A 24,078-nucleotide genomic window follows, 5' to 3' on the forward strand; every position below is an offset into this window, starting at 1 on the left:
GCTGCAATGCAAGCTAACATTAATCCTTGGGGACAAATGAGTCAGTCAGAGTACAATCACTAAAAGTGCTTTGCCAGTAGCAGGCTCAGATTGTTGTTCTAAATTTCTGACAACATTAAGGAAATGATCCCTACAGAGATAGACTTTTTTATAAGCAGAAAGAGCTGCAATATCCCTATCACTTTCCACCAGACAAAGTTGGTAATTTTACATTGCATATCATGATAACTTAGTTTAAAGTGGACAATATATATTATTATTATATATATATTATTTTACCATTTGAAGGCAGAAAAAATTTAAACAACAACCGGAAAAACAGAGGCTGTAACAAAATTGCATTTGTGCGTTAGCAAACAATTGCCACTTGACACATCCAGCACAGATGGAGCAACATTAACTTTCATTTTGGATTGTTGTTTTGTCCACCTGAGGAATTTAAGTACATTTATTGAATTTGCAATGGTTACTTAATGGTAACTACATATATAAACATATTTGTATTCTGTTCTGCAATGTAGATGAGGAACTACATAAGGTGCATGTCACCTGTAATGTTACTGATGGTTAAGATTGGTGGAGTGATATGATGTAAGATAGTGTTCAGTTGTCCTACTGTTGAAGCGGACATTAAAGTGGATCGAGTAAGCCAGATGCTCTTGCTTTACCCACGACCTTAAGGTAGTTTTAACGCTAAGAGTAACCAGTGTTACACTAGCTTTGTCACTTGGTGCTGGGCTTTGGGTCTATCAGCCTTTTTTATTTATTTTTTTACTGAAACAGCTGCCTGCTGTGGCTGTAAATGGAATTTGTGAAGCAGAAAACAAACAAACAAACAAAAATAATTAGCTTAAAGTAACTAAAAAGCTCTTTGGAACTACAGGGAGCTGCAGAGTTGGACGATAATTGTTGGTGGGTAGGAGTGGCACCTTTCACATTATTTATAGTAATTCAATACAGAAAATTCTGATTGATGGAGTTTTAGAGTTGACAAACATGGGTTTGAGGGGAAAAAAAAGAAAAGCTCAGTAAAATGTAAAGTGTCACCACAGAGAACAGAAAAACATGAGACGGATTAATGCAGAGGCAAACATGTCAGGGTTTACATCCAGGGTGTGTCCATCAGTGGGTTGGATAATGCTGAAGCTGTGGATTTGCCATGCTAATGGCACTGCCAAATACAAAGACTAATAGCTCAGCAAAACATAGAGAGCAGCAGGCAGGTCACCAGATTCCAGTGAAACATACTTCAAAATGCTGATGCATACAGAACAGTCCCTTCACTCGTTATCGTGCCAAATTGTAAACAGAAGTACAAGGGAAATTAGCATACAGGGAGAAAGGACCTGAGCAAAAACATCTCATTTTTAAAAACAAACACTCATGACACAAAATAAGAAGACATTGTGTTTCCATACTGATTCGTGAGAGCAATTAATTAGCCTGCATTTCAGAATTGTTGTGGCACTGTTTGGCTTGTTCCCTTGCAGGTAAATCGCCATCCCCATCCTCTCTATTGATTTGTGTATATTGTATTTCCTCTGCTGCCTCCTTTCCCTTCTGCTTCTGTCTTTTGTTATTGTGGTCTTGAGAGAATTATGGGACCAGCTTGTCAGCGACTTGCCAAACCTGATTAAGACAAACTGGTCCTACTGCGGCTCATTTACCTGATATCACGACACATCCTAGATTTTGGGTCATGGACTCATCACTAGAATGGTTCACTGATTCTGTCTCCTTATGGTAAAATAATGAAGAGTTACATTTAAAAAATGTTTTATGCTGTGGTACACACACCAAATTGTTGTTTGAGCTCAAATATCATGGCAGCTGCAGTATAGGCTACGGTACTTACAAAAAGGCATATCATTTGGGAATGTGAGAACCTCCGTAATTGAATTACTCCGTAATTGAATTACCTTATTTAAGGTAATTCACATTTAAAATTTAGTTGAAAGTGTATTTTGTGACATGCAGTTTAACTAAATTTTGAGACGTTTTGAATACATTTATACTGAATTTCAATTAAAAATTCCATCCTGTCCTTGTTTCTTATTTTTTTATCAAGTGATCAAAGGATGAACCTTAATACAACTGCTCTATCCTCCCCAGCTTGGAGAGTTCCTGAAGACTTTGCTTTAAGACGCCTAGAGGATTATTTCATCCTTCTGTTTAATAAAGAGGTTTTTCCTCAACGGCAGGTTTGAGTCTCTCGACAGCTGTTCGCATTGATTGACAATCCAGTGATCAATAACTGACTATGTAGACACTTGAAGTAGTTAAACAAAGATAATGTTTTTAAACTGTAACAACTTGGTGAGGGAAAATCACACCACTTAGCCACTAACATGAGCTGAATCAATGAATGCACTTAAGGTCTGTGACCTGTTGCACTTTTACCTTATTTAATAAATTAAGCTATTTATTACTGCACTTTAACTGCGCTGATCGTACATATAACAGACTCTCCTGGTATATTCTATGTTATTTCCTTTAATTAAACTTTTATTATTATGATTATTATTAATATTTTAGAATGTAGATGACTCACAAGGCACACAGTAAACCTATGTGTCTAATTGTCGCCACCCAGTTTTAGCTATTAAAGCTAGGAGATTGTCCTTGTGAGTCTAGAATAGAAGTATAAAATGTTAAATCCTTCCCCTGTCCATGGGAATGAAAGGTTAAGTTGTACAATTTGATTGCTGTTATTTTGAGACACTGGGGGTGGAGCATGATTTAAGGGGAGGACAGAAAGAAATAAACACTAGGGAGGTTTTTGAAACATAAAAGTTCAGAACCCTTCCTCACCCCAGTAATATTGGTTCAGTCTCTTACATCATAGTCAAACAAAATGCTACAACATCAGCCAAAATAAATGCATAATATCCTGAATATCACCATTACCAAAATAACATTTTTGATCCACTTTAGACTCCATCGGAATCTTCTAAAGTACTTTTCACTGAAAATATTGTCATCATCTGTTTCCACTCAGTACAGTTGGTTTGAATTAATCAAGAAAAATTCTATCAAACTTTATGAGTTTACATTAAGTGTGTTGTTCTAATGCATTGCGCAGTGTTATATTAAGCTTTTTGAATTGGCTCTAGCTTTTCCTCGTCACAGTTGTGCGATTGACTAGATTGCTCGAGACCAAATGTGCAAAAACACCAGACGTTAGACGTATTTGAACAACACTTGAACGAGCAGAGGCTCATAATGATGACATAATAGAAGACTAACTCACATACCGCAGCTTCCGATGAGCCTTTTCACCCTGAGATGAGGATAGGAACTAAATACACACAAGATTACAACTGCGACAGGTTGAAGCTGGAGCGCACCACAGCCTTGACAGCTCTCTGCAACCATAAAAGAAAAATACATTAACAGTCAATTTCATAAAATGCACTTTGATGTATTTGCCATTTACAGGATGGTGCATTAGACGACTCTTTGTTCACAGTGTCCCCCTTACTTTGGCAATAGTGAATCCATTAAAAAACTGGGATTTTCCTCAACTAATTGCGGTGCACTCAAGAAGGCCTTTGAGGCTCCCCTGTTCATCAGCATCACACAGTTGCATATGCAACACATGATCTGCCCATGGCCATTGAGATGCCTGTTTACAATGAAAAGACCGACACACACACACACACACACACACACACACACACACAACACACACACACACACACACAGACTCATATGAGTAATAAGCGGCATGTGTGCAGATACTGTGAGTCATGTGTTGTGAATAGGAACAACTATAGCATGTGGTGGGTGTTTTGACTGTCACCCAACATGTTTGTTGGCCCTGGCCCTCAGATGGGATTTAGTAATGAGAACCGACAATTTTCATTGTGGTGCTAACAACATATTGCCCTACCTGGCTACCTTTACTTAAGCCATTAATGCATTCACTCAAAGTTAAAATATGTAAAACTGTGACATCTGCCACCCAACTAGAACAGTCTCTCTTGTGTATTTATTTAATTTTTATTTTCTTCATAGAAGAATAAAATGTATGCAACCTCTCCGCAATTCAGCATACCAATTTATACTTCTCAGTTACTACACGAGCCACATTGTTAAATAATTCAAGTACATTATGTATGTGTTTCCCAAACCACTGCCACTTCATACATTTTAATTGACAGCTAGGGTTCAGGATGGCAACATTCAAACTGTGCCTAATAGCTTCTTTTTCAGAATTTGAAAACAAACTAAAGTCTTAACGGTGATGGGATGAAATCTGGAGTGATAGCACTGTGAGATTGAGGGGAGGCAGAGTAGGAAATTGCACTGTTTGTTTCTTACAGGGAGCATATTCATTAAAATAAAGTTGGTGTTACCCGTCCATCAGTGCTGTGAGAGGACCTGGAGGAAGAGGGCTGATGGTGTATGAAACTAACTTCCTGTGGGCAGACAGCTGACCTGTTAGGGCGCACACACACCTACACACACACACACACACACACACACACACACACACATAAAGAGAGCAGGTCTTTTGAGATTATTTCCCCAGTAGATGTCAGTAAAACATTCCCATCCTCTGTTTATTTCCTCTAACAATCTTGGCTCTGTAGCAGGTTTAAATAAGTACTAAATGTCAAATCACACTAAGCCTTTAATACCAGCAGCCCTGTTTTTGAAATGCAACCTTAAGATAAATCAGACAGGAATTCTCTTTAAAACAAGTGTTAAGCGGGTAAGTCTCAATAAGTGCCAGTCAGATATGATAAAACGAGTCATTCGGCTTCAGCAGCTGTCTTCAGAGAGAGGAGGGAGAGCAGCTGAGGCCACGCAATGTATACAACGTGACGAAGAGCAGATCTCCTTGGCCATGTGTTGAGACGATCAACAGGCTCCCTGCGGGGACCGAGTTCATGGGCAGAATGGAGAGGAACAAACCATGAGATTTAATACATACATTTAAATTCCTCTTTTGTCTACTTTTAATTGTTCTCATTTCGAATTAGTTTCATGAAATGTTTAAAATTAAGTGGAACTGTTCAGTGGTTTATTCTCTCTTGCTCAGAGATATTCAGAAAGTGATTTGTCAACCTCCCACTGGCGGATTCCCCCTCTGTTTGACTGCAAATATTACATTTAAAGACTTTAGTTTGGCTATCTTTTGCATGGTTTTGCATGACAGAGTACTCAGAGTACCGTATAGCCCACACCTGATCAGGTAAAATCTGCCAACAACCCGAACACGTTTGTTTTTCTCCCCCAAATGTGCGCTCTCCTCGGTGCTGAAACTGGTAGGTCTGCGTAAAGCTGCGGTTGTTTCTACATTATTTTTTTTTGAATGGGAGCTTCTCCTTCTTCTAACAAGTTAAAGAAAATGAATGAAATGGCATTTAAATTGCTTTCAAATATATTTAATGAATATAGCAAAGTGTCAGCGCCAGGTCCTAACAGGCTAAATGAGCTGATTTTCTTCGAAAATTGGTTGCATATGTCTGATCTTGCTGGCACGAGGTTTAATTGGGGTATTGACGAATAATGTAATTGAAGGCTTTGGGCGATTTTGTGTTTTAAATCACGTGTTGCTGCACTTGTGGTAATCGCTCAGCCTGGTTTCCCCGAATCTAAAAGGCAAATAACGACTGTCATTATCGTCAAAGAAATGCCAGCCTACTTCTTATAGCTCTCCCTCTCTCTCTCTCTCTCTCTCTCTCTCTCTCTCTCTCTCTCCCTCCCTCCCTCCCTCCCTCCCTCTCTCACACACACTCACTCTTCCCCCCCACCTCCCCACTTTCTACCGTGCAGCCGAGGCGCTTCTCGTCTCCAAAGCCTGTCTCCAGAAGCATGTCCTCAGACATGCAGCCAAGGTGCGATGAAGCGGACCAAAAGAAGCCACCAGCATGACAGCATGAAAGCAGGTAAGCCGATACCTAAATAATCTTTTCCCCGTAAGAACTGTAGTCTGTTTTTTTCTGATAAAAGCCAAACAAAATCGATATTTCTCAAGCAGGTTTACCATGACTCTGAAAGACCAGGAGATAGAACGCTTGTTTTCCTACAGTGTCTTGAGTAGTTGTTGCCAGGGATCGAACCTGAGACTTTTCAGATACGGGACAGATACTCTCTGTATACCAAACGGATTGCTCACGCAGCCATGTCGACAACTGTGATCAAGATCCTTCAGCGCGTAAAAAGCCGAAATAAAAATAAACTCGATCATTACAGTAATATTCTGAGTGTGTTTCCAGTAGATTTCAGACACTGCAAAAGTTGTTTTTGTCAGCTAGAGTGACACAAGTGCGTAACTTTATTTTCAGGAAAGATTTGAGCCAACAGAGCAACCCAGGTGACTGATGTAAAAGATTTGATGCCTCGCATTTGGCTGAAATATCCCGGAGAAAAACAGGCCCGCCAATATCTACTGCTGGGGAAGCTTTGCATGACGAGCACAAGGACAACAACATGTTTTACGCTTGATCCACAGCTGTCTGTGCCATATGGCGCATAATGGACGTAGAGAGGGGAGCAGAACTTAGTATGTGGTTTATTTCTAATAGTTTCCTGAGCATCCACTGCTGAACATGTCTGAGTATCAAAGCATACCGTAGTGTCGTTTAATGCCTACATCAGTTTTATTTTTCAGGCAAATACATCCAACCACCCGCTCCTTCAGTTGCGCACCGCCTCATTAAAGATTTGGTGCAATAAGCACTCTTCAACCCCATTTAATACGATTTTCTCAGTGTTTTTTTCCCTTTAATCGATTTTTACCAACTATGTTTTTATTATTTATCTAAATAATGCCAATCGGTTTAAAAGTAACGCGCGCTCATGGCGCTTTGGAGAAAAGCGTACTGCATATCGTTTCATTCCTGCCTTCATACAATAACGGGTTCTTCCACAATTCTCCGCCTTTGATTTCTAATCTGTGCTAACCCTCCACACACAGCAGCGATGCAGATCTGTGAGTCTATATTTGCCCAGGAGCTGCGTCCTCTCTTGTCTCCTCAATTCGGTCGACCTTTCATGATTTCAGTGTTTTATGGCCACAGTGGGATGAAAAAAAATCATATTTTATGCTGCCATATGATTCTCTTGCCCGTGGGTCGATAAAACAACCAGTCCAATACAAAGTGGTGCGATTATATATGCATTGAGATCTTCAAACCTATTTAAGAATGAGCTGTGATTTTGCGTCGCAGCCACAGCCTACGCGCGTAAAAGCGCAACGCTCGAAGCTGAACAGACTTGAGGCGGCAGGTTTGTGTCGGACTGTGTGACTGTGGGTCTCATAGTTGAGCTGTTTTACTCGCAGAGAGGATCTCCCAAATCATGCTTTAAACGACATGCAGTGAGCTTGTTGCCCATAAATCCACCAGAGGACTCTCGATATCTGTTATCCCCCCACAATTTTATGCTGTAGGTCCTATTTTCTTTTAGAATCAGAATGGCAATTGCAGTCACAGCAGTTCAGTCGCGTCTATGTGAATGAAAAGGGGCGCCAGAAAACGTAGATGTCTACTCTTCCTCTCATTTGACTGGATAAAGCTGTGCAGTGGAACGAGGAACTTGTGGAGGATGGAGGTAGGTTCTAGTTTTGGATCATTTGACTTCACTCTTACATTAATAAGAGACTGAGAGTGAGCGTAAGTAGAGCTGCTAAAATAAAAAATTAAAGTAATTCTATGAGAAGAAAAATATGTTCTCGTTACTCCGACGCTCAGAACGCTGCTTCTAAATGTGGAACAGAGACAAATTGTGGTGTTATATGTGCCTCCTTCTTGCCGTGAATATCGGGATTTTACATAAGACAGAGTGCATTTTGTTTGTGATTATTATTTGCTGAATTTCATATTTTATCACGGGCTATTAAGTGTATATTTACAGCAGGGTCCCAAATATTATTGCAGATACAGTTCACCTGTAGCACCAACCTGTGCAGAGATTCGACATTCATTTGGCACTTCGCTGTGCAGTGTATGAGTGAGTGCTGAGGCTTGACCTTGATTAAGTCGCTGGTGGTAATTGGTTTTTGTTGAAGAGATGGCAGGTAAACAAAAAGAACCAATGTCGCCTTAAGTATCTGTTATTGTCGCTGTCTGTTCCTGGGTGTGCAGGTCGATGCTGGTTTTGTTCTCGCACTTTCATGCAGATCTCCTTGATGTGGTGTCTTGCCAAAAACAGGAGAGGACTTGCATTTTGATACTTCATTGGAATCCATTACAAAGTTTCCATCACTTCAGCCATGCTCTGTTGTTTTTCAAACAGCACGACAGGGGAACAAGTGGTCATATTTGTATGTGCAGAATGCTTATCCAATCAATATCAAACTGATTGCAGTTGCTGTTTGGAAAAAAAAAAAAAATTGCCACTTTTTATGAAAATGTTCACTTTTGGTGGATACTTGATTATGACTGGGTGCCCTCTGAACCACTTGAACCATAAGATTTCCACAGAAGAGCCATTTGCTTACTAGGAGATAAAGATTTCCAGCAGCCTCTTATGTTTCCATCATAAACACAATTTGTAGGACCACACAAAACTGTTTATGTTTCATGAATCACATTCACAGAACCTCTTAGCACATTGAGGCGAGAACCATTGCTTTACATATGATTAAATGCCTCAAATACCAAATAAGGAAATAATACCAATTTTGTGATTCAATTTGTGTGTCTCTGAATGCTCATAGTTTTATTGCATAATCACATTATAGTCACATTGTTCATTGTACAGAATGTGATTATCATGTACAACTGGTCCATTTTCTTTTAGTGTTGCAACTATTTAAACATTGGCTATTTTACGGTACCACAACGTCCTCTGTAACAACTTCAACTTTCTCAGTATTATTATGTACTTTTAAATTTTTTTTTAAGCCTTTCATTTGTATTATCTCAAGGACTGAATGTGCACTTTAACAACCTTTTACATCCATCGAAAATGCTAAGCTATGTTCCACTAATCTCTGTGCAGAAGTTTACCAAAGTTTCTCAGACTTGTTGCGCTCCATTTCCACTTATCATTCTGTTTGATATCATGATGTTGATGGATGAGGTTTGGATGCACCGTGACTGAACAGTTATTTGATGGGTTTTTCAATTTCTGCCAGTCCTCTGAGGTTTACCGAGGTCAGACGTGTGGCTTCGATCTTTTTCTTTTTTTTCCATGTCCATCCCTAAATCTATTGATATTACATTAGAGAGGCAGATATTATAGACTGTGCATAATTTTTACTGGAGGTGTCAATGTGCTTGACTGTGATAGCAAATGATGGCGTGGATTGATTTGTGTATCGTGCTTAGCCAGCGATTCTGCATGAATATTGCCTATTGGCATGTTGGTTAATGTAGATCAGAGTAAAATTACGCATGTAATGAACATATTCATTAAAACAGAATTTCCACATTTTAAGTGCTAACCACAGATTTTTGCAGTCCTGTCTAAGAGTGATGTTCATTGCCCCCTGTGGAGAAAACAAGATATAGACAGGTATGAGCCTCTATTGAGTGTTTTCTGTTTTCTCCTTTTCATATTGAAATAATGAAGCTGTAACAGAATACAGACTTGTTCTTGGTCTCACTCACATGGAGGACAGAGAGAGAGGAGGAGAGATTGAAGGAGGAGGCTCATGCCAACGCTTCTACCTACTATGAATGCACGTCGCACACATATAACTAAATCTGTGTTTTTGGCAGTGGTGGAAACCGTGTAAGAGGCGAGGTTGCTTTTGTAAAAAGTTAAATTTAGCCAGTGGGGTGCCTCATTCCATGGACATAAGCTTCTCGGTTGTAGAGCGGCTGCTCAGTGCACATTAGTGAATCTGTGTAGCTGGCGCTCACAGAAAGGAATGTCTAATTATCACGCTTTCAACCGCAGTAGGCTCCTCTATTTGCACTGAGCTCCTGCTCTAATCGCTTTCTTTTTCTGTCATTACACACTTATTTATTTTATTTTTACGCAATTAAAATGTTATTTTTGCTCTGTGTGGATGAAGAAGTCCATGAAGCATCGGCCTGGGTGTTGAAGGAAGCTCTAATTGAGCAGAAACAGAAGATTGGCTATGCTAATGTGTGGAAATTTTGTGGAAGAGATACAAAGAGATTCTATGACAGGGTTTTACATAAGAGTGAACGTGTGTGTGTGTATATACGAGTAGATGAAGGTTGTGCCAGTGAAATAACTGACAGGATGAGGATGAATTTGACTCATACATATATCTAAATATGGTTTTATAAGCTTAAATGTCCATGTAGTCAACTGATCGGGGCATCTGGATTTACACATGCTGTATCTTCAGTGGGCAAATGGCTAGTGTACCCTTATCAGATGCTGAGTGATTGCAGAGATTTACAATATGAAGTGCCACTAAACCACCGCACGAAGTGGCATTGATTGGAAAGGATGGGAGGAGGGAGATTCCTCCTTAAGGTCATTATCTAGCAGACAGAGAGAGTTAGACGAAACAAACCAGTGTAATTGCATTTGTAACAAAAGACTTGGAATCAATGGACTAAGCACTACTTACAGCATGGTGTCAGCATATTTCATCAACATACAAATGGATTCAGTGACCCTGTAATTGCTCATAAAGTCTATTCTATGAAATCAGTTCAGCAGGTTCCGGAAGTCTACAGTCTGTGTGGATCCATATTTTATGTGACTCAGAATACATCTGACAACCTGAATACTGATCTACATAGCACACGTTGGAAAAATATGACATGTATAAGACATGAAAGTGACGTGTTTCACTCCAGTGTGTGCAGACATAACAGCAGTGTCGAGCTATGATGTACTGTCAGTCTGTGAAGCAAAAAGAAATCAAGCAACACAGAGTGAGGAACACACCTTTTAGTTTCAATCCTGTTACAGACAGTATTACCAGTATGATGATACAGTCACTCACTGTTCAGGACTAGGATTATTTTAAACTTGCATTAGCAGAATTTTTGGCCACTTGGGGGCAGCATAAACAAGCTGTTAATAGTGTGAACATACACATATAGCAGACATGCAGAAACATTAGCTTTAATTTGGAGTTGTGTGTCTGGTCACCTGGGGAACATTACTATCCTTTTAGCTCTGCTTTTAATCTCTACAAACTCCTAAATTAAAATATCTGGCTCTTTAGCTGCTAAACACTCAACTATGTTCACCAGCAAGTTGCTATGGTTGTCAGTCTGCTGTTTGGGGCCGCACAGGTAGCGTATGGTGGATTTTTAAAGTTTTTCACTGATAATAGTTCCCTGCTGATGAAAGCGGTTAAAGGAAATCAAAACAATAAAGTTGGGGCTGTTAAAACAAAAACTATGAGCAGAGAGATGTTAAAATGCTCTGTTGAGATGAGGGGAACTGCGGAGTCAAATGATAATTGAGCCAATACGAACCATTCAAGTTACACAGTCAGGATCAATTTATAATATCGATTACAGCAGCTTTAAAGTTGGAATGAAACAAAGTATGGCTGTAGAATTCCTTATGCATTCAGTCTTACTTTTATACATCTAAGAGGCTCAGTTACTTTTTTACAAGCAGATATTTGCAGAAAAATAAAATGAAGAATAAAAATGTCTGGATTAGAATGTCCTCAGAAAGGTGAAAAGCAAATTTCTGAATATTATTCAAACACCTCCGTTGGCCATGAACTCTAGTTTTAAATTCTTCACACAAACGGTTTAGATTTCTGGAGTTGCACAGAGGCATTTTTTTTTCGAAAGACTGTTACCAGACAGCTAATTGTACTCCATATGCAAATGAATAGCGCCTTCTGAAAGTTATAACTGTTTTATAACTTATTTAGCTGGTACTATGGTTGATTTATTGCTCAATGATGCATGATTGTCAGATTTTTGTATTGTACTATATTGTGCCATGATATGTTATTACACTTCTCGTACAGGAGTGACATATAGTAATTACAAACTGTTTCATAATGAATACACTTGAGATCTGTATAAAATCAACTCTTCGGGTGGGATGAAGTGCTCCTGCTTTTAGCCAAAGGTCACCATGGTGATAGTAAACTGCAATTAGAAAAGGAAATTGTTTATATTTTAAATGATAGGAAAGAACAATGATATTTAACCTGTGCTTTCAAATCAGTGTAAAAAGTCTCTTCCTCTCCTTCACTGCTTTTATTATGAGTATTACAGAAGAACATTTTATTTTTAATCAAGCTGTCTGTAAATGGTCCTTTATTATGCTCATACTCCTTTCACTCTCGCATCGTTTGTCTCCATTTCGTGTCAGCATAGCAGAACCATACATTTCAGTCATTGTAAAAATCTGAACAGCAGCTCAGTTGCAACAGCAGCAGCAGCAGTTGTAGTACTACCCCCAAAATCTCTGGAGATCCCTTTAAATGTGCTCTGCTTCCAAAAGCCTCAGGTGTTCCTCAGTCTTGCCGCTCATCCAGCAATAATGTCGGACGACCATTGCCTGCTCTTAATTATTCTAAGCCTCAGTACCAGATAATTCGAGCCGGCTACTTCAAGCTCTGGCTCAGCCATTATTGTTGGCTCCATAAAACATTCAGTGTGCCCGTCTGCTCTCACCGGACCTTGGCAGGGAGGGGTTATTGTAATTGCCAGCAGGCCTAATTCCTCTATGATGGGAGATTGTAAGACATGAGACAAAGGGTAGAATCAAGCTTCTCTTCTCCTCTGGCGAAGAGTCTGCACATCCACATAGTTGGAGTGCATATGCAGAAAAGCTAATATTTTGAAGAGAGTTCGAGAGATGTGGACAAAAAGGAAAGAAAGAAAGTGGGATTGAAATTTTGGGGTGATTACTTTTTTCCTCTCTAATTTTTGTGCTGCAACTTTAGCAGCAGGCTGGTGTCACAAGTTCTTGTAAACTGTGCCAGCATGACAGGGTGCCTTAATATCTCACTGTGCTGCTGCAGATGCTGCTTGTGTGGGTGTTTTTGAAGTAGCCCTGTGTGACTTTTTCTTCTCATGGGCCAGGAGCGCTAACAAGCAATTAGCCAACAGGAAGAGCATTTGGTATTTCAGGAGACAAAATCCAAGCTTACAAAGTCTAAGACTGCTCTTTTTTTATGTTTTTGACAGGAGGTTTTGCTTTCGGTGAAGCAAAAGCCACTGCAGATATAAATGGGGCTTAAAATCATTTAGACATACAAACAAGGCCGAGGGGAACATTTGACCATTTTTAAAAAGGAAGTGGAAAATGCCCAAACATGGACAGACATGGATGCACATGCATGACCTTGAAAAGCCCTTTGAGAGTTCGATAGATTAACCACAGATTATACTACATGACATGTGACGCATTAGAAGTAGAAATGCGTTAATCCATCCACTTTTAAGTGCAAGTCAATGAGCTGCTGGCAGCTGACTTCTATCTGAATAGGCAATAAAAGTCAAACTGAACTCCTGAAGGTATTGCTGTCCTAATTACAGACCTGACCTGAAGCTGATAAACAGCAATGATTGCCAAACTAAGGCACCATGTACTTTGACGTCAATAATGAATCACTGCCCTTGTGTCGTTCTGTTCTTCTGCCTGTTCTTCTGTCTGTCTCTTGGTCTGTTCACCACTTTGGTCCGGACTGAAATATGTCAACAAACACTGGATGTCACGACATTTTGTAAAGGCATTCCTAATCCTAATAACCTTGGTGATCCCTTGACTTTTCATCTAGGGCCACCATGAGGTTGACATTTATGGTTTTGAGTGACATTTCTCGGCAACTGTTGGATGGATTGTTACAAAGTGTGGTACGGACATTCATGTCCCTCTCAGGATAAAGTTAAAGTGATGTCCTAACATTTCATCTAGTATCATAAGGTCTGGTTGGGTTTGTCCTACTACTTTTGTTTCTGAAAAAAATACCTGGAAAGCTAATGACATATCCTTGGCAGGAACTTTAGCGAACAGAGTTGGTGACTAATAAACATTATACCTAAACACCAGTATGTTAGCATTGAAATTGTGATCATGTTGCAATATTAGTGTTAGGCTGTACTTATGTCCTTTGGGCTAAATCCTAAGTACGGCTTCACAGAGCTGCTCACATGACTCTCAATAAACAAGACTGTTAGCCACCATAAGCAGATATCTTTTTTGAGCTAGTTTAATTTTTTCCAAAAGTATCACAACTTGAAATTGAATCTATATCAGCTTATAACCATATTGGGAATCACATTATTCAGAGTGACCCTCCATTACCTAAGCCTGAAGATATAATTGTTGCTACAAAAATATGCCTTGTAATATGCATTTAGAAACACATGAAGGTTTTCTCAAATCTGGATTTAGCCTAAGGGCCGTGCTTAAATATCATTGACTCACACTTTGCAAATGTACCGAAAAGACCTTCAATTGTGCATTTTAAATCACATTCATCAATCAGGTTCCAGATACTCGTAAGACGGTAAATCTGTGCTTTATTGCTTTCTGTAATTACAATCATAATCATTATTCTCTGCTAGCAAAATGTGTCCCTGGGCTTTTCCTAAGAATTTGAGAAATTTGGTCCCATATGACCAACACAAGTCCATTAACTTGAAACCACCAGTTAAAATGGAACGCCATTCACCATTAGTTTATTTCACAATGAAAGATATCGCTCCATGGGGGCATTGGCAGGATATTCAATTCCTTTCCACTCCAATAAAAAGAAGGCTATTAAAAACCACAAGAACTCTGACTTTCTTCTCTGCCAGACTTTTGATAATCACTAATTTAAGAAAACATTTGCTGAAATAGCTTAAGGGGTTTTTCTAAAGGTTCAGAAATGTCTTCTATGCACAGGTGACAATAACAGAAAAGTGTGTCCAAGTAGTCTACAAATTGTCCAAAACTGTGTCAGACAATTATTATCTTCACATTCTCAGCGAGAAAAAGAATTAGAGCTGCCTCTGAGACAGATGACTTGACACAAAGCTCAATGCTGTGTACACACTCAACAGATAAACACGGGTCCTGACCCTAGATATTGTGGATCAAATCAAAAGGTAAACATTTTCCTCTCCACAGCAGGAGAGACACTACAGCACTAGCTGAGGCAGCGAGGTGGTGGAAGAGTAGCTGCTATCTATCCCATCTTGAGCCAATATTATTAGGTCCAGTGACAATCATTGTCTGTTACTGTTATTGGATTGTGTGTCAGCTCTCAGTTTATTCCTGCACTTTTGCAAGTGAAGACCTGTTTATTGCCTCAGGTATAACTGGGTTCATCCTGTGTTTCTTTTAATCCCCTGAGGCATTGTAAACTGTAGTTTTCTTTTATGCGGTCAGCCAGTTCAATTTATTGACTCTGTATACAGTACTGTCTTTTTAAAAGTAAACGTGAGACGAAACCCAGATAATGGTAGTAAATACCAGTGTCTCGTTTGATGGCATTTGGTGGACGTCTTTTTTCCCTCAGAAAATATAACCTAGACTTGTTTTTGTGGTGCCTCAGGGGGCGGTAAAGGAAATCACTGGAGTATGCAGACTTACAGTATTATTCCAAGTTTCACAGGAAACGGGGTCACGAGATACTTCCACAGGATAAACATGACTGGGTTATTTAAAAGACAAAACATAGCCTAAGATTACATGCAGACTTAATAAGTGCAGCATGACCGAGTCATCTGAGACCTGTATGTCTCACTTCCTCCCCTCAGGCTTCACTATGAGAAGCCAGTGGACATTGCACTTTATCCAAAGCGTTGTACAGATTCATGGTTCAGTTTGACATTCTCCGAGAAGATCCCTGAAGGTCTGTGTAACTCGTTCTAGGTGAATGATTTGACATTTGAAAGAAATGCCAGCAAGAAGGAAAGTGGGCACTTCTAGGTTAACCAAGCTTGTGCGTGCATGTGTGTTGTGGAACTTCTTCTTTGCATTCTGCAGCGGGCACATGGTTGAGTTCTGTACATTTTCCGAACAGTTTTTTTTAACCTCTCTGGCCTCCCATTGAGCCGGCATGAGCTGTGTCAGAGCGAGGAGCCCATCTGAAATGCTGTTATTTGACTTGACAGGAACAAGACTGCCGACAGAGTCCAGAGACTACACTGTGTCAGTGGAGCACAAACAGACTGTAGGATAGATTTACTGTGTGAGGCACCCGCCGCCCCTATGTTCACACTCTCTGATGGTCCTTTCTGACAGCCATCTCACAAACAACGCAGTCATAGCAGAGAAAAGACATGACTGATCAAATAAAAAAACTTGAAGAAGAAAGTTCTTAACCTGTGTCGCTGAAGTAACTGTTCTAACACTTTTTTGAGTAACTTAACACCCCTTGAAAATCTTGGTTTTGCTGACCTCCAGTAGTTTAACTTTGCTGCAGCGATTTACAAGTGTACTACAAGGTGTGTCAAAGTCCTGTACAGCTTCACATTCCTGTCCACTTTTGAGCAATTAAATCTAATCTCTGAACAATTTGATAAAAACCCTCTTGAAATTATACCACATCAGCATATTCACGCAGACACACGTCAATTTATAAAAACAGAAGACACTCTAACTATCTAACTATCTTTTCACTGTCTCTCTAAAACACACTGTTCAACTAGACAATCTGAAAGCTCAAAAAGAGAGCATTGCTATGCAGGTACATCTCCACAGCTGTCCCTACTTTGTTTGTCAATCAGGAGTAGAGTACAAGAGACAAGGTCATCCCAGTCCTCTCCAATTGTACACAGTTTTCCAGTCCAATCAATACTGCCTAACATCGCAAAACCAGGGAGGTCTCATTCCCCAGTTGCCTGATAATTGGAAGCTGTTAGTATGGTGGACAGCACAGGAGTATCAATTGGCTCAGCTTCTTGCCATTTGTGGAATAAGACTGAGGCTCATTCACTTTATGCTTAAAACTAAAGCTCAAGTGTTGGGTAGGATGTTTTAAGCAAAAACAGACCTTCCTCATTCTCCACTTTGTTTAAGCACAGTTTAAAATCCATGAATTTTTATTAGAGAATTCATTGAAACTTAAGCTGACAGTGCTTCTGGAGTTGCCAAACTACTTTGCCAAGATATACGAATTAAAAACTCTTTACTCATAAAGGAGGAGTAGTGAACAATTCATTTCACATTAGGCCAGATATATATAATCATTTGAATGTTTCTTAGCATAATATAGCATTTAGCAGCATTGAGACAAAATGTAAAGATACAGTATTTGTAAAGTCATTGTGTAAACCTTGAACTTAAAGATGTGTGAATTGAGAAATGTGTGAGTTTTCAGTTTATTTAGTAAATGATTAAGGTCTAAATGGAAATAGCTTGTGTCTCTATCACTGTAACTAGGGACCTGTAGCAGCTAGCCTCATGTATGGCTGTACTTTCTTTGACTTGAATCACACTTAACAGACTTTATTTGATCAAAAGTGTTCCCAGTTTCTAGATGACTCTTCAAACTGTGAGCCTTGGTGATCAGAGGTACTTTGAAGATTCTTTTTTGGGGGGAAATCTCTCTGAGAACCTTTCACTCCTCAAAGTTATAATAACTTTTTATGTTGTGAGCCATCAGAGCCTTCAGTGATCAGTGCTGAGTATCTTATTTTGTATTTAAAGACCTATTTATTAGCAATCGCTCTGATCTTAACAAAAATCTTACTGTAATTAGTGCTTTGTTAGAGGAAGTTGAGCTAGAAAGGTCAACCTGTTTTGCTACGAACACAGACAGCGATAGCACCCATTGTAAGAAAAATAAAAAGTATGTTTGCTACAGCTGCCTAATCAGAGTGATAAAGGTGAAATCTATTTTCAATTAGATCAGGTAATTTCCAATAAGATACAAATTAAGTATACGTTTTTGTGGTCAAGCTCTCTAAGTGCATGTTATCCTCTCTTTCTCTACATATTTCTTTAATTTCCCATTGTCAGTTTTTCACATTAAAAAGGCAAAAATGCCATCAATTACAGAAAAAAAAGAAAGACTATAACGTGACCTTGGCATTTTGATCCAGTGCAGCTCCTCGTGAGTTCTTCTTTGTATCTTAATTGGGTGAAAAAAGAAAGTTTTATGCCTTCAGACTTCCTTATTAGGAAACACATTTATTTTTGTAGATAAACGAACACAAACCTTATATCGGTGCGATCCTATCTTTAAATTACTCTTCTGAACAGAGGTTGTTCGACACAGCCATAATTACACCGAACACACAGTCACACTTTCAGAGAAGACACAGAGCTTGACTGAGTCATCTTGTCCTTGAGGTCACTTAACTTTCTCTTTAATAGTACAGCACTTACAAAGCGAGAGCATTCAGCTGACCTGATAAGAAGGACAATGCCTCACTTCAAGCCCTGTAAACTACGGAAATAGCTCAACTGACAGCCAGTACAGTACAGCCCAGTCATGACTGTATGTGTTAATTGCTCTGTGTCATTTGGTGTCCAGGTCTATCTCGAAGACTAATTTGATATGTTTTCTGCTTCTCAGATCGAGACATTTGCTCTCTACAGAGAAGCTCCATCATACAAGTTAAATGATGATAATGATTTCTGCAGGCCACCAGATTCATTATGGCGACCATCTTGTCAGGTATCACATTCCTGGAATTAATCCAAAGGGAACTAAATCCCCATTCCTCCTCTTGGAGTTAATTGCAAATCACGGTGTCACTTTTCATGGTGCTGCAACAGTCCCTTGAGTGCAGCTCGTCCAATTATCTGTGGGCTGGTGATTTATTTGGTCACTTCTTTTCTCCTTCTGTCGCCATGCTAGCATCCTTCATTCACACTCCCTCATTCCCTCTCCCCACTTCATCATTCTGATAATCCTATATCCTTGCTGCTCTCATCTTTCCATCTCCCCTCCTTGCTCCGTGTTTGGTCTCTCTCTCCAGAGCAGTAATGGTCTGGTTCACCATGCCGGGGTTCAATAATGAAGCTGCTGCCCTAGAAAAGCCATGTTAATGTTGACTCTGGGATCAGATTCTGCTCCAAGACGCACAGCAGTGACAAATGAATGTGCAACCTTGAGCCCAGTGAGCCCAATAAACAGCACATATAGATACTTGGCTTTGACTGAGAACTGGCAGCTGAAATGCTTTGCAGACAGATTATGGATATGAAAAAATAGAATTTCAAATTTATCCATCTGGGAATGTTCAAATGAGCTGTTAACATGAGATTGCAGTAAATAGCTAACCAGTATAAGCATTCTGGGCATGTTCAAATGAGGAAGTACAATGTGTTAATAAACCGGAAAGTAGAACTGTGGCTCCCTAAAGTATTGTTTCATCCATCTGGTTGTCAACAGCATTGACAAGCTGTCTGGCTGCTCCTGCTCTGTCACTCTGACCTCCCTTAACCTCCTCAGTCGGATCTGACAGCCAGAGATGTGCTCTGTTCATGGAGAGGTGTGTGGATCTGTCTGTCTGCCACTGTGCTTAGCTGCATTTACATCTGAGGACTGTTGTGCCAATGACCCCAGCTGACGTACATAGGCAGACGAGAGGAGTTTCCTTTGTCCGCCATCCCCACGTTTCTCCTGTCAGTCTCCGTCTGTCTGGAGCCTGTAGAGCAGCCATGCATGCCGTACCTCCATCACATCTCTGTCTGCTATGCCCACTCATGCTCCCGTAGCTTGATGGGTAATCTATTTAAGGACTGCAAACTACATTAGGTCTCTTTGAAATGTTTCTCCTGAGGCAAATCCTAATGTAAAGCTCTGCCTAGATCCATTGATTAAAGAATCCAATTTACACAAAGAAATTGAAAATACATGTCCTATATTAATTTAACCTTGCGAGGCAGCTCAAAATCATAAGATCACACTTGAATCCATGTTGCCAGGCTTCCAGCTATGAGTTTGTGGCCTCACTCCCAAGTCGACAAATAAGTTACATCAGGTACTTGACATAATTTGCAACCTTTTTCTAATCTTAACCAATTCATTTTTGTGCCTAAACCTAACCAAACTGCAGGCATATTTGTTGTTGCTAACTTGACCCTTGTCCTGCGCATTCAGAAACTATGCTAGAAGGATACCTACAGCGTAATATTTTGTAGCTAAGGGTCCCTGACCAAGCTGCAGTAGTTGACGAGTTGGGAGCGAGAACATGATGCCAAACCACAGTGGTTTAGACCAATTAGTGTCCTTCAAGGAACGATTGGCAGCTACGGCATGAGCTACAGGTGTGGTTTAACAATAAGTGTGTGTGGTGACATGTGTGAGAAGTGACTCTTACCATAGAGGAGAGCTTAGCAAAGATGCTGCCAGCATCAGTTATATAGGAACTGGAGTATTTCTTCATTGGAAGATGAGCAGAGAATGGCACTGAAGGCTTTTATCGATGGAAAATATGTTTTCCCTCTTTCCCCTGACCTGTTTTCGGTAAGAGTTTTCCTACGTGATGTGGTTAATTGATAAACTGATTGGTTGAAGTTCGCTCGTAATAGACAGATGGTGCATCCAATCACCTGCAAAGTGCCTGCCCCTTTCCAAACAGTTTCCATGACAACTTCCCAGATGGTTCTGTGTAACAAACTGCAGTTAGGTTAATATTCCTCAGTAAAAGATAATTATCGCAAAAATGTCTTCTGGTAATTATTATTCAGCCTTTTTGTCAAATCAAATGGTTTCCTTTGTGCCCACTAGGAAATGTTCCATGGTCCCATATAGGTCTACAACCCAGGGGTAGCCTGGAGCCGCTTCATAAGAAGGAGGGAAATGTAGCTAAAAAACTATCCAGGAGACGTTTCACAAAAGCAATTTGTGAACACCGCTTACATGCAGATTGTAAATGGTGGCAATCTGATCGTTACTCACAAGATATGTTTGCCAGCCCAAATGGGCTCTCACATGCTCATGCAGCAGACAAAAATATGGTATATGTATCAGTGAAAATGAGCAAAAAAATGTTTCACTTGACCAGTCAAGGACTTTCTTCTTGGAGCTGTTGCTTCTTTTTTTTCTTTTGGTATCTGCACTTGAGAAATTAATGCAGTGTCTGGTTATGGGTTTTATTCAAATAATTTTGCCAATAGAAACAATGGCATTAAAAAAATAGATTTTTCTCTCTAGGGAAGTCAGCTATAGAAATGTAATTCTCTTTGATTCAGTGACAAAACTGCAAAACAGCTGGTAATGATGAGGTTAAACATCTGGGGCCTGTTTCACAGAAGCAATTTGTGAGCACTGCTTACATGCAGATTGCAAGCGGTGGCAACGTCACGTTTCACAAAAGATTGGGCCCCTTTTCAATGATAAGTGCATTTTATGCTATACTTGGATTAGAATACATTTGCAAAGCAATAATACCGTATTACCAAATTCTTACCCATCAAATGTCATAATTTGAACTTTACCAAGATTGCACACTAATGGAGCAAAGCCTGCGAGCTAGTTCAGGCAGTCAACTCGAGCTGCACTGCTATACACACATGCCATGCCTTATTCCATAGTCATTAACCAAGTGCACCCTTTCAATCTGGCGGTCTATTTAAGCTGCAAAATTTCCCAACTCTCCCTCTGCTTTCTCAATGCCGTTGTTGCCTTGCATCACATCGCTGCTACTCTGTAAGCTATTGCTGCCTGCTGCACTGTAAGCCCCACCACCACCCCAGCATCCACCTGTAGGCTCTGGCTAGGGGTTTAAGGTATTTGCGCATCACTCCCCAATATCTCTATGTAAACATATGTGCGGGGAGTGATGAGGTCGGAGCCTAGACGCCAAAATATAAATATCCTATACTGCTTTAATAAACATTTCAAACGTGAGTTGTCTGACTGAACTGCATTCAGCAGAAGTGGCTCCACAAAATGACACCAGGCATCCATCTTGGAAAAGGAGGAGATGGTTTTCTCTGCTTTCTCAACACCAGTGTGTGTTTTTCTTTGTTGCAGTTGCAGGGCAATGGCTCATGAAACTCAGATATGAGGTGCATCACAGCTCGGAAAGCTGCATCCGTCATGCAAAGATCATCCACCCTGTCTCTTTGAAGTCTTGGATCTGTTGTGGCAACATGGCTTCATCCACACAACTTTCTCCACAGAGAGACACCAGAATGAAAAGGTTCTGCTGCTGTGGAGCCGCTTATTGAAAAATGCATCAAACTCCCCATGCATGAGGGATGTGAAATGTTATGAGACCAGGTGTAACGCGGCCAAGTCAATCAATTTCAAATCAAGCCATGCTCCTCAGTCATCCATAATAATTTTTAGCACGCAAGTGGCTTTTTAATCTTTTCATACAGGAGGTGTGCTTAACCCATGCACCCTCTATGAAAAATGCCAACGAGAGCACGAAGAATTAATTAAAAGAGGCAATGTGTCTGATGGATATAGTTGAAGTTTTCCCTGTGAAAAATATAATTCATTCGTTTTAATTTAATTAATGCGTTCAAATCAGGATGGCAGTTCCACTGACGCCCAACCTACTCATTTACAGTTCAAAAACTTCAGAGATTTATGGTGTCCTTTCACTTGGTCACATGAATAATTTATTACTCAATCTCTCTAACAAAACTCAAGCAAATCTCACTGGTATCAGACTCTATCGTGAGAGGAAGAGTCGTGAAAAACGAAATTCTGTTAATATATTTAACGTTTGGCTGTTTTGCGTCTTTATGGTCTGTGAGTTGTTTATCTTTTTTTATTGTTTGGACTGTTTTGTTGGGCTGGAAATTGCAGAGAGATAGTCACAGATAGACAGTAAAGCATTACTCAACTCTAGGGAGATAAGGAGGCCTGGTTTTCCAAGTAAAAGCTGTCAGTTTGCTCAGTACAGAAAATGTGATTGAGCATGTCTGGTGGCTGCTTACACCACAGTCTTGCCATCTTACTCGATACGGCGATTGATTAAGCTGTCCTGACTGATTTTCATAGGCCCAGTGCCCATCCTGGGGCCAAAATACACCTGCCTGGCCTGTCAGCTACTAAAGTTATGACATCATGAGGCCCCTCATAAGGCACCTCCATTGTTTTGAAATGAAGGCACATCAATTTCATGGGCTCCACTGCCCAGCGGATGATTTGTGAGTGCTATTATCCCTTGAAATCGCTCCGGAAAATGGCTGCAGTGTGAAGGCGGGAATTGGTGATGGGAGCTTGGTGGGGGGGTTGTTTAGTTGCATGGAAATGGTTAATTGGTTGTGTATATAACCAGTAAGAGCCAGAGCAAGGTCAGAGTATAAGGGGAAAAAAAACAAACTAAAATGTCATATTTCCATAAAGAAAATGTGTTTATTGTTTTAATTTCAAAGTTTATTTTGGAAATATGAAAGTACTCTATAAACATGGCATCCAGCGAAGACTAACAGACTTATGGCAAAGAAGAAGAGAAGGAAACAGAAAGTGAGAGCAAGAAGGGGGGGGGATATGACCAATAACCTAGTTACAAAATCAGCATGCAAGCATTTAATCTTTTTCTTCTCGTAGCAGCAGTCAGAACAGGTCTGACTGCCATTCAGCTGACAACGGAAGTTTTCATTTCCAAGCTTGACTAATTCATTATAAAGCCATTTGAATGCCAGAACTCTCCATTTGTTATAACCTGAATCTGAAAAATATAAACTGCTGACTATCTGAAATAGTAATTTCAAACTTGACCACAGTGGAGGTAAATGCAAAATGCATCTTGTTAGGAATTCACTTCACTACCCACTTAGCCTGAGTGGTTCAATTTGTCTGAAGCTTCCACTAAGTTAGCACCGAAATAAGCAGATTGCTGATAAGAAATGCTCATTAATCTAGTCTGTGCAGCAACTGAACCCACCCACCATCTATTGCTTTTCAAGAGTTCACTCTCCTTTTGAAAACTCAAAAGTCGTGCGAGAACAAAAATGTGAATCTGTTTGGAGGAAAGCATCACTGCGTGCTTTCATAAGACCAGCTGCCTGAACACAATACGTGGTCAAATGTTAAAGTTATCAGCGGAGTGCAGAAGTGAAGGAGCCTCTTCACCACTCCGCTTTCCACACCTGCACTGAAGGATTTCAATTCACTGGCAAAGCCCTCAATGACGGCGCAAAGCCATTCTGCTGGGCCGAGATAAAACATAACGCAAAAAAAAGTTAAATAATCAATTCCAAAGAAAGACCTTGCTATTAATCTAGAGCATACTGCAGGATGGTACCTCCAAGAGGATTGCAAGATGATTTGCAGAGGGATTTAGGACATGATTTGTAGGCTGT

At 40.0% G+C, this 24,078-nt stretch overlaps 1 protein-coding gene across 4 annotated transcripts in view; it reads left to right on the top strand.

Annotated features, from left to right (window-relative positions):
• The first annotated feature begins 5,762 nt into the window (after positions 1-5,762).
• The window catches only part of chrm2a (cholinergic receptor, muscarinic 2a), a 66,289-nt gene continuing 47,973 nt past the window's right edge, over positions 5,763-24,078 (top strand). For 2 of the 4 annotated variants that reach the window (XM_051392401.1, XM_051392403.1), the window contains exon 1: positions 5,763-5,897. The gene's annotated coding sequence lies outside the window, so the exon portion shown is untranslated. Of the gene's footprint in view, positions 5,898-7,278; positions 7,564-24,078 lie in introns of those variants that run through there. The other 2 variants (XM_051392402.1, XM_051392404.1) reach the window with 1 other exon arrangement.

This window comes from Dicentrarchus labrax, unplaced genomic scaffold (assembly GCF_905237075.1).
Source record: "Dicentrarchus labrax unplaced genomic scaffold, dlabrax2021, whole genome shotgun sequence".
In the NCBI taxonomy this organism is placed as follows: Eukaryota; Metazoa; Chordata; class Actinopteri; family Moronidae; genus Dicentrarchus; species Dicentrarchus labrax.